This window comes from Calidris pugnax, unplaced genomic scaffold, assembly GCF_001431845.1.
Source record: "Calidris pugnax isolate Ruff unplaced genomic scaffold, ASM143184v1 scaffold13, whole genome shotgun sequence".
In the NCBI taxonomy this organism is placed as follows: domain Eukaryota; kingdom Metazoa; phylum Chordata; class Aves; order Charadriiformes; family Scolopacidae; genus Calidris; species Calidris pugnax.
In genome coordinates, this window is record NW_015090810.1 from 18,895,666 (window position 1) to 18,905,047 (window position 9,382).

Genomic DNA, 9,382 nt, shown 5'->3' on the forward strand with positions numbered 1-9,382 from the left:
AGTTCCCTGTGGAGCAGTCCAGCAAAATTACTGTGATAAAAGTTCTGCCTTGCAGTTTCTCAGCCCTAACCCTGTCCAGGTTTCTCATAAAGGGTTCTTGTTGCCGAGCTAGCCTCTTTTGTTACTGCCCTTCAGGTAAATTGTCTTTCACAGGAGTGAGCTAAGGTTGCAGACAATGCTTGCGGAGTTCTCCTGATTTGTTATAATTTGTTTGATTTCCCATGTGACATCATGGGATGGACTTCACTGACATCAAGTGAAATAGTGTATTAGACACTGAAATGGCTGGATTAAACTGGAAGTCATGGCTGATTCCTTCCTTACTGCTCTTACAACGTCCTCATCACTCTCTTCGTTGGAAGGGTAACGTCCAGTTACAATCTGTTGCAAAACTCAATCTGATGAAAATGGCCCATTTTAAGTGGTACTGGAATGAAAAGAAACCCCTAGACCTGTGGGATGATCCAGGCAGATTATATCCATTGTTACAGAATCACAGAAGAGTTCAGGTTAGAAGGGACCGTCTGGTCCAACCGCACTGGTCAAGCGGGGCCACCTAGTGTGATATTAGGTTATGTAGGTGCATGTGATTTATCAAAGTGTATAATATTTTCTTAGATTTGGCATTCTCTGGAAATATGTTACACTGCTAATCAGCATTAGAAGAGGCAACATTTTCCCCCCTTGCATGTGTGGTGTTTACATTCCTAAGCAGTTGACAGTGCACCAGAAACCCTTCTTTTCACATGCCCAATTTTAACTGAAAGGTGTAGTTCAAAGCTAATATTGATGAAGATGTTTGCTTAATGGTCAATTTGACTTCCCAGTGCTTGTGCAGCTGGACCTGTATTGGAATGATCACATGATCGAGTCTGATCAGACATTACAACTGTTAATTTTCAGTTGGGAGTTGAAATACTGAAGGTTGGGCTTCCAACACACCATTGAGCCACCAAACTGCACATTTCAAAAAGATACACATCGGCATCAGGCTGCTCTCAAGTGGCATTGGAATGGGCAGTGCCCTCCTGGTTTTCTCTTGCACTCACGCAGCTAGGAGAAATAAAAGATTAGCCCTGAGTGAGACTGCCAATATCGCTTTGAAGAATATATATGAAAAACCAAGCGGCTGTAGCACCAAATCCCAAAGTGCATCTCCTGAGAAAGAACAAATGTTTTCTGCTGTACACCATAAATTCCTTATCGGTGAAAGAGCTGCAGGTGTAAGAGCTGAGGTTCAGAATTCCCAGGCTTTATCCTGCTTTGCTGCACAATATTTTGTGTGTTGAATACAGTTGTTTTCCTGTCAGTAGGTATAAGGACAGGTATATGTGGTGTTTTATACCTACCTTGAATGTCTTAAAGCTGTTCCTGACACCTTGTACCGGGTATGTCAGGAACAGCATCTTGCCTGTTTCTCTATTGTTGTGCCAAGGTTTTTAGACATTTTTTTTAAAGTCGGTACTCTATCAAAATATCAGTACAATTAATGCCTTGGAGGTGTTTTCTAGTGAGGATGTAGCTATTAGCAGAGCCAGTAATAAATAGGTTAAAAAAATATGCAAAATGTCTTCATCTAGCAACAATATCTTTTAGGCTTGTGTGCTACCACGTACACTCATAGCAGGTCTTCCAGGGTCAGTCCTCTAAGTGAGAAGGTGCACGAGTTCCTTCATACAGATAAACAATCTGCAGCAAAACTAGTTCCCTGGAAGAAGTTACTCACATGTCTCTGTGCGTACAGGACTCAGCAGCTCTGTATTTGCATTGTGCAGTTATAAATGCCAAGTTGAATGGTGTTTAAGTGGTTAAATTTCACATAAAAGAGATACCATAGCACTGTAGTAGATGTCTGTGCATTGGTCCAAGGCAGTGTTTTCTACAAAATTCTGTACTAAATTACAATAATAATACTTTATTTGCTTAATGTCAAGCTATCATCAATCCCATGCAAATTGTTAGCTTTGCAACAAAACACCATGTAATTGTCACTACAATCTTAAGCCTCAGCAGTCTTGATTTTCAAACTACTAGTTCATCAATAAACCATTGTAAAGGCTTTAAGCTCCAACAGGAATGCAGTAAGGAAGCTCTTTTCATCTGTGATGTCAATAAGCTGAGGTGAGACAAGAAACTAGATTCATCAAAGTGACAAGTGGATATATATATTTTAACCGTAATGAATAAATGACATCCCTATTAATGATTTATCTCCTTTCAACTTTAACAAACAGTACTACTGATAATGACTAAATTTTTTTTTGCATTAGGAAAGTAGACTGACACATACCTAACATCGTCAAATAGAGCCTAGTTCGATATTCATAAATGCTAGCTTTGTATATGGAACGCAAGTTGGTAATTACAACCAGAACTATTCATTTCCTTTTTTAAAAGTAGATACCTGGGAATGCCATTTAGTCATTACTCAGAATTACTTGTTATCTTTGATGAACTTAGTCTGTGCTTTCATCTGGTATCAGACTGCATGCTAATGCCAATCAAGAGTGTAAATATGCAAAGAAAAAAAATATTTGGATGCAAATTTTGAATACGCTTGGTGTGATTTTCATTCTGTTCCCATTGAATCAGAAACTGCAGTGGCAGCACCCTCTTCAAAAATGCTGCCACTGGGCCAAGAGGGGATATCACCATGCTTAGAGAAATCCATCTCTATTCTTGTGACAAGAAATGCACTGTAAATGGGCATTTTTCCTATCCCTCAGTCCATTCCATTTGTTCCTATTCTTATACCAATTTCGAGCCACTCACCCATACCCTGCCCATTAGAGCTGGTTAGTACGTGCTGTTCATTTATCATACGGGAAATAGGCTGCTTCACCAGTCAGATGTTTTACAGGAAGGTATCTGTTTCAGAGAGGCTTTTTCTGAAGGCTTGAAAGGCAAGGGAGAGAGCCCGTGTTCCAGGGCAGCCCCACGATCTGAAAACAGAAAATCGACACTTTGGCACAGCTCTGTTTTGTGCAAACAACGGAAACGGGTTATTTTTATCCTAGTACAGAATGAAAAACACAGCAGCAACAATAAATGTCACAACCTGAAGAGCTGCCACAAAACAGAAATGTCATCCTCTGGTCAACTTTTGGAGACATTTAGTTTGGAGATCTAAGTCAGTGTTGAAGACCAAAAAAAAAAAAAAAGAATAGAAAAGATGATGTAGCTGTTTTTCTGCAGTTAGCTTCTATTTTTCTCACGTCCCTATAGTTAAAATATCTGTTTTAAGCTTTCCTGTGGTCTCTGTCATCATGCCCTTTAGGTACTTCAGAGGAAATTTTGAAACACAAATACTCAATAATAATAAAACCAGCAATAACAATAAATATGAATGTCAGGGAGGCGATTACTATTTTTGCCTTTGAAAAGCTGTCCCACTGAATCATTAAACTTCCCAGTGTTCTCTAACTTCAGTACATTTATCTGTAGGGAGATTAATGCTCTTTTGGAGTTATGGGTCATTTTTCAAAATGCTGGTTTCCTCCTGTTGCCTGTCCTTTTTTTTCAAGATGCCCCTACTCCGTGGTGATGCTGGTTACTACATTAGCTCTTCACCTCTGAAGAGCTGGAGGAAAGATTTTAGCCTTTCACACTTGTCCCTTATATTTACTCAGTCATAAACTGCAGCACAGGAGGGAATGCAGAGTAGAGCTGGAGCAGGAGGCACAGCGCAAGCTTGGAGAGGGGTAGTGCTAGTACAGCTGCGAGGGAAACAATTTTTAAATTTTAACCTAGTTAAACCTGAGTTAGACTGTCAGCACTGAGGTCAATGCATTGTATCAGCTGCACTGAGGCGAAATCAGGACTCGACTTCACCTTTTTCTGCTGGTTGCAGGTTCAGTGTCTCACTCTGGCAAGGCTGTTAAGAGCTCTCTCCCCACCTCCTGAGATCAGACAGTAACCTTGAAAGATAGCCATTTGCATAAAATATGTTACAAATACTGGATTTCTCAACAGAGGCTTCTGTTAACATATTTCTTCAATTTCAATAAAAGCACATTAAAAAAAAGATGGTTATTTGGAATTGTCATGCATTACAGTGAATACAAATACACTCTTATAAATGAATAAAGTGCTAAAGCTTCTTACGTTAGGATCTGTCACTCAGTCTCAGTGGAACTTTATCCTCTTCGTAAAGGCTTAAATTTTCTACTGAAATAAATATAAATCAGCACCTCATTCGAAGTCATTGAAATGGTGGTTTGCTTTGTTTTTCTTGACGAAAATCAGATGGGATCCAGTTGACAAGCTTGTGGTAAATGCCCTAGTGGTCAGACTAATCACCTTTAATCATTTTCAAGCCCTGAGCCATTCTGACATAAAAAGGGAAAAATCCAGGCATTGCTGTTTGCACCTTCCTGAGAAAAACTCTGTCTTTGGGTGCAAAGCCCAGTGGGGGCCATGGCCGAGGAAAGACGAGCCAGAGGGAATAATAAAATAACTTCAGCTAGCCTGGAAATGTTCTTTGTCCTTGTGAAGACCCTCACAAGGCTCAGGAGGGTGCTTCTCTTGCCCTTCAGACATGCATTAACCTAACTGGGAAGGTGCAGGGCAAGCAGGTGGATAGATAATAGATAGTGCCTCCCGTTATGGTGTGTGATGGGCTGTGCAATTAAGCAGAGCAGTGTTATTCAGGAGCTTGAGAAAGCAAGTTTTGAGAAGCTGGCTGTTGGAAAGAAGCGAGTGTGTTGTTTGTGATGGCTCGCTCCCAGGAAGAGGGCTCTCAATCTCTTTCCCAATGGGGATCTTTTACAGAAAGTCATAGCAAACATCAGGCCAGGCATCAGCCAGTTCTGTGGTGTCCTCAGATTTCAGAAATAGTGTGTATAGGCCATTTTGTTATTTACACTGAAAATCACAGCTTCCTACCAGAAATTGGGGAGGTTAAATGAGATTTGTTAGCATCTCTGGAACTCCTGCTGAGCTGTGGTCCGTGGTCTGCGTGCAGGTGTTGATAGTGTCTCTGTATGACAAGCATCAAAATGGTTGTTCGAATGGTTGTTCAGCATGAATGTGATTTGTGGCCACAGACTCTGCAGTACATCTGAACCATCTCTGGTCTGGTCATAATAAGATGTAGAGGAAAATATCCTTTGGGAAAAAAAAAAAGTGTTAACAGAGCTTTTCAAGTGAAGTTTCTACTCTTTTGCCCAGCTTCTTTCAATTATTATAAGAGTTGAGAAACATATATTTGCTTCCCCCCTTCCCTCCCCTCTTTCAGCTCTCCCTTCTCTTTGCTTCTCTAACTCTGCCAGGCTCTAGCTGCTGTACCTGAGCTGCTCTTGGAGCTGACTGTTTCCCAACAACATCTAGGAAAAAACTTTTGGACTGGGACCAAAAAAGGGCAAATGGAAAGAAGGAAATAAGGTATGTGTTACAGACCATTTGTTTTCAGCCTTTTCTGTCCCCTGTGGCATCATGCAATCAGTTCTTGATTATCTACATGAACAGAGATTTAAAATGGCTCGTGTAAAGCAAAAACGTAGCTAATGCAAACCATATGGCAATTAGACTATCGGAACAGTCAGTGAAAAATAAAATGGGGAAAGGAAATAAGGCCAGTAAAACTCCTGAGACTGGAGTGTGGTGGTCCCCAGGACAACACTGATTTGAGCTGGTAAGTCCACACTGCCCTGTGGCACCTGCTTCCAGACATGTGCAAGATCAGGAAGAGCCGTAGGAATCTCTGTCTAAGAGTGGGTTACTTTGCTACACTTCAGTCTGCTGCAAAATAATCCAAAGGTAGTGACTCAAAAGAAGATGCAGGACTTCCTTTCTTCCTATATTTCAAGAGGAACAATGATCACAGTCCCCTGAAATCTATCCTGTCCTGAGTTCAGTAAAGAGCTTTGAATAGTCATGTCTTTCTCTAGCTGGTGGATTAACTTGGTACCAATTTGTTCTAGTTTTCTTATTGACAAAACTAAAGAAAACTGTGTTCACGGAGTCCCTCGGTTTTCTCATCCCTTAACCAGCAGAGTTCAGAGCAACATCCAAGCTCTAGGCTTATTTTTTTTCCACACAAGCAAAGATTGTGATCAACTCCTGTACCTGAAAACCAATATAAAATACAGCCCTCACCCTTCAACAAATGCGTTTCAAACCTGCCGCTTGAATAACTGGGTTTGGAAATTATTCATCCCACTGTGGTTTCTCTGTGGTCTCCCAGAAGAAAGGAAATCTTTGTCCATGCTCAGCAACCATCCACTGCAGGTGAAGCTGCTCAGTGGTCAGCAACACATGCAATCACAACAGGTGAACACCAGTTAAAGCTTGAATGTGAAACATCCCAGCTGCTCAGTGCCCTGGCTGAGAAATGGAGGACCCAGGATCAGAAAAGGTTCCTGTCTGATGAATAGGAAATGACAGCCTGTGAGCAGTTAATTGTTTAGTAGCACCATCAGGCTTTATAGCACTTTACTCCCCTAGAAGATGAAGCTGAAGAAGTTGCTTGAGCAACATGTTTAAGATTATCTAATTTGTTTGCAAGTTTACCATGTTTATGCTGTCCTGGTACACTCCAGTTCTCAGTGGAAAGGAACGAGAAATAAATTGTCTTAAAAATGTTTCTCTTAAAAACTGCCGTCTGCTGATAGTTTGATTGAGATACAAAAAGTCTTTGCTGTTTGGGAACATTGAATGTCACCCCGTGGGATTAAAAGCAAAGGCTCTGTAGTGCATTGTGAAATGCATTCTGAGATTTCAGAAGATGGCAAAAACTTTCAGAGGGACTTGGATATAACACTGGTGGGAGGGAAAGCAGTAATCAGGATTCTTGCAATGACAGGACTGGCACCAGGTAGCCCAGGTGCTATAGGATGTTACTTGTCTTGAAATCTAGTCTACTGATTCCCGCCATACTGCAATACAATGACTGGAAGGATCCTGCAACCTCTTCCTACCTGCCCCGGCTGTCAGAGTTGTACTTTCTGGTGAGTCTAATACCAATCTTGCATTCAGTAATGGAATACTAAGGGGAAAAGATCTCCACACGTGCCTGGGAGACAGAACTTCCCTGCTCTCCCCCTCCCTGCCCCCCCCCCCAAAAAAAAAAGTAAAATCTGTGCATATTTACTCAGAACAACTCATACCACCCAGGCTAGATTATTTTTTGATAGAATTACTAAATTAATGGAGGATAGGAATGAAATCGATTAAGCAGTTCTGAGCTTTCAGTAAGGTATTTGATGCAGTGTGTCAAAAATGTGGTGTGAAAAACGAATAACCATCCGAGCTGCAAAAAAACTGTCGTGAGAGCTGAGGATTGAATCAAGGACTTAAGGGGAGGGAAAGAAAGTTCAAGAAATAAATGACAATGACAAACCAGAAAGAGGTATTTGCTCTGGGCTCTCCAAAATCTGGTGTTCATTTCACTGGTACTTCAATGCCCTGTTAGGGAGCTGTTATGAGAAGTGGAGGTAACAGTAAATTAGGAGATTCAGATGAGTTAGAAAAATGAGGAGGAATTAGTACAAAAATGAATTTCCCCTCAGCCTCAGATTAATTCAGCACCGCCTCCCCATCCCCCCCCCCCATCCTGGACACCCCGTAAAAACCTAAACCAAACATAATACACTGGAAGAAGGGGAAAGAAACACAGCAGGACTGAAACATGTGCCTGGAAGGAGTGGCATGGCAAGGTTGGCTTGGACCTTGGTGCAGAGAACGAAAGGAGACCTCTTGGCCACCTGACTGCTGGTTCAACCCATCTTACCATCCAGCTGGGGACCCTCCGGGCTGTGTGTTTTTGTTCTCTCTCACAACTTGCTCTGTCTGACAGCCGTGCCCTGCTTGGAAGGCTGGGAAGCCAGCAGAGGCCTATAGAGATGGGAAATGAAGAGAAGAAAAATTATCAATCACATAGCACAGAAAAAGGGTATTTTGAGGAGTATGCAGGAACGTTTCATATCATGTCACAGGAAGGTCTTGCCTGCAGAGTGCTGAGGAAACTAGGCTTCAGATACAGCTTTGCTGTACTGATTTTTACTCCCATTTCTATGTCTCTTCAATAATAAATAGCATCTTCTTCTCACCTCTCAGGTAAACTGCACCTTTTGAAAAGATTACTTCTTGGAAATAAGCAGACAGGGAACCTACACCCTCAGATGTGCCAGGTGGGGTGGCAGTGCCCTGCCCTGCTCGGTGCCAGGGGAAGGGGGCCAGGAACAGTTTCTCTGCCACACCACATGAAAGGTTGCTTTGCTTTGCCCTCTCCAGTATTCACTGCTGTTGAATTAAAGATAACTCATGGCTGTGCACGTGATATCTGTACTACCACCTTCAAAAGAATTGCTAAATAATAGGGTAGGTATGATCTTTCTTTTTCTTCGTGTCCTACACCTGGAGAAATGAGAGGTGACACAACCAAGCTGAAGGACTAGCGTGGCATTGCTCAGGAAAGACCCCTCAGCCCTTGATGCCTTACAGCTGAGTGCCAACATCAGTGTTTTCTAACTTCTTATAAACACTTAATTCCCTCCCTCCCCCATAATATTAACATTTACTTCCAAATGTGGTGAATTGAAAACACTTGTAGACCTGGAAAGTGCCTTTTATTCCTTTATATGTGGTGTAGCAATTTCTATTTTGAAGGTCTTGGACCTTCTGTGACTTATATTTGCAGTTGTTTTTAGATTTTTGAGCAAGTACAGTATCAGCCGTGAGTGATAGTAAAACCTTGCCACACAGAGAGACTGATTTTCCTCTGTTACAGAGATTAATGTTACTCTTTTTGGATACAAAAGAAATCTCCTGGCTGATGAACTTTGCTATGACACTGGGCGGGAATGGCTCCAGACTGTTATTCTCTCCCTTTCTCCAGAATCGCTTTGCTCAGCAGCTATTTGTAGGAGACTGAATAAGCCAAGGAGCCGTGCCAGTTCCTGCTGAGAATCAGTGATCAGCTCTTGTGCTGGGGGAGAAGGAGGTAGGAGCTGGGCCCTTCCGAGGGGAAGCTGCCTTGTTAAAGACCTGTCAGCTGCTGCCAAAACCAACAGGGCGAGCAGCCCTCGTGGGCAGCCGTGAACCCCCAGGGTTGGGAGGTCTCTGCTGGGGGCACAGTCCACTGGGTGAAAACACCTGGGGCCCGAAGGAGCCTGTGGTCCTTTCTGATTAACAGCCTCCTACAAAACACATTTTCGTCTAATTTACCTCTTTTGGCTTTCAAATAAGCAAGTAATGTCACATCTGCTAAGCAGCTAGAATTATGCAGCATCATAAATTAAACTTTTTAATTTGCCAAAATTCCCGGCTTACGCCGTTTATCATTCAGAGCCATCCTTCAGAGAGGCAGAAGTGCTTCCTGCACGGCTGCGTATGAGAGGGGAATCTGTGGCAGGGCTGACAGTGGGTGCCAGCACCAGGAGAA